Genomic DNA, 1,882 nt, shown 5'->3' with positions numbered 1-1,882 from the left:
CTTATGATACTTTTGTTATAAGATGTGATCATAAAATGACAAGAATCCTTGAAAAGAAAGAATAAGTATATAAAGTGCATCATCTTAGATTTTAATTAATACACTAAGTTTTTCAAAGTCGTGTTTAATATCTCTTGAGTATGAAAGTTCCACGAGGGTCTTTATGATTTGTGCTATATATTTAATGTGTGAATATAGTTATATGGATGATATCTTTTAGGTTAAATATATGTTTTAGTCCTCATATTTGTTTCCCATTTTCATTCTCAATTAGGTCCTCATATTTTTTTTTGTCCCAATTGTATCCTAATATTTGTAAATTTGAGCAATTAAGCCCTCCCCGTTTTTTTTTTGTCCCAATTGCATCCTAATATTTGTAAATTTGAGACAATTAAGCCCTCTCAATTGGCCTACGACGTTAGTGGCCAGTTAACGAAAAGGGCTTAATTGCCTCAAATTTACAAATATTAGGATGCAATTGGGACAAAAAAAAAACATGAGGACCTAATTGAGAATGTAGAACAAATATGAGAACTAAAACATATATTTAATCTATCTTTTATTAGGACCGTAATATAGAATAGTTAATACAATCTTAAATAACTTTAGCTTACCTGTCTTTTGTATTTGTTGTAATATTATCTACCTACGATGATTATATGTTATACGTAAACAAAAGATAACACTGATGAAAGATATTAAGAGTGAGAGATATAGATAATGGAAGCTACTTATGTTAGTTTTTGTTGTATTGCATAAAGATTTCAATATATTCATAATTTTTTATAACAATTTTGTGACAACAAGTTAAATGTCATTAATTTATTAGTCTGTTTACAATAGACATTGTAAAAAAGTTGTCAAAAAAATTCTTAAAAAACATTTTTCCATTGTATAATGTTCCTCTTTCTTTTGTTTAAGTAGGGATACAATATGATAGGACAGAAACCATTTTTAACACTCATACCTATTGGGTATACCACTTTTATCTCATCCCCATTTCCACCAAGTAACGAGTATATATCCATACTCCATACTTATGTATTCACTTTCTTAGTATTTCAATATAAATTAATTAATTTTTATAAAAAATTAAAAAATAACAAGAAAGGAAACATGATATTATTAAATATTAAATATTAAAAGAATGTATTCTTTCTTTTAAATATATAAAATTTAGAAATAAAATTATAATTATATAAATTTCAAATTAGAATACTAAGTAAAACTTTATAAGAACCAAAATATTTATTAAGTTTGCAAAATGAAACAAAGTTGATAAAACTAAACAATATTTTAAAAAATATAAAAAAAGTATGTTTAAAAATATTTCAATTATCTCTTACTTCATTTTTTAATATTTAATTAATTATTTTTATACAATAATAAAAGTTATAATATACTACTTAAACGAAATTTGTATAAAAAAAATATTAAACTAATAATAAATAAAAATTAGAATAAATATTTCATCTTTTAAACTTTAATGTATATGTTAATAGTGATAAACAAAATTTATAATAATAACATTAAATTATTATATTGAATAAAATGTCTTTATACAATTGCAACTATAAAACTACACTTATGAAATGAGTATAAAAACTAATTATATAAAAAAATCATAAGAACAATATTCAACATAATAAACTAAACAACAAATAAAAGTATTAAAAAAATTAAATATATTACTTAAAAATAGTTTGATAAATCAATCAATAAAATTATGCAAAACAAATATATATATATATATATATATATATATATATATATATATATATATATATGTTTCTAAAGTTATTTAATAAATTGAGTGTTTTAAAAATTTAAATTTGATAAAATAAGTATTTAAATGGGTATGGAAATGAAGACGATGCAATAT

This window comes from Vigna radiata, chromosome 6 (genome assembly GCF_000741045.1).
Source record: "Vigna radiata var. radiata cultivar VC1973A chromosome 6, Vradiata_ver6, whole genome shotgun sequence".
In the NCBI taxonomy this organism is placed as follows: domain Eukaryota; kingdom Viridiplantae; phylum Streptophyta; class Magnoliopsida; order Fabales; family Fabaceae; genus Vigna; species Vigna radiata.
This window is presented reverse-complemented; position numbering follows the sequence as displayed.